The following is a 398-nucleotide window of genomic DNA, read 5'->3' as shown; positions in this document are numbered from 1 at the left end:
CAGTGAGATGGTGTGATTTCTAGTATTACAGTTAATACACAGCGACATGGTGTGACATCTAGTACTACAGTCAGTACAGTCTGATTGTGTGACATGTAGTGCTACAGTCAATGCACNTGGTGTGGCATCTAGTACTACAGTCAATACACAGTGAAATGGTGTGACATCGAGTACTACAGTCAATACACAGTCAGATGGTGTGACATCTAGTATTACAGTCAATACACAGTGAGATGGTGTGACATCTAGTACTACAGTCAATACACAGTGAGTTGGTGTGACATTTAATATTACAGTCAATACACAGTGAGTTGGTGTGGCATCTAGTACTACAGTCAATACACAGTGAAATGGTGTGACATCGAGTACTACAGTCAATACACAGTGAGTTGGTGTGG

This window comes from Mizuhopecten yessoensis, unplaced genomic scaffold (genome assembly GCF_002113885.1).
Source record: "Mizuhopecten yessoensis strain PY_sf001 unplaced genomic scaffold, ASM211388v2 scaffold7015, whole genome shotgun sequence".
NCBI classification, from domain to species: Eukaryota; Metazoa; Mollusca; class Bivalvia; order Pectinida; family Pectinidae; genus Mizuhopecten; species Mizuhopecten yessoensis.
The sequence above is the reverse complement of the archived record's forward strand: the minus strand, read 5'-3'. Positions refer to the sequence as shown.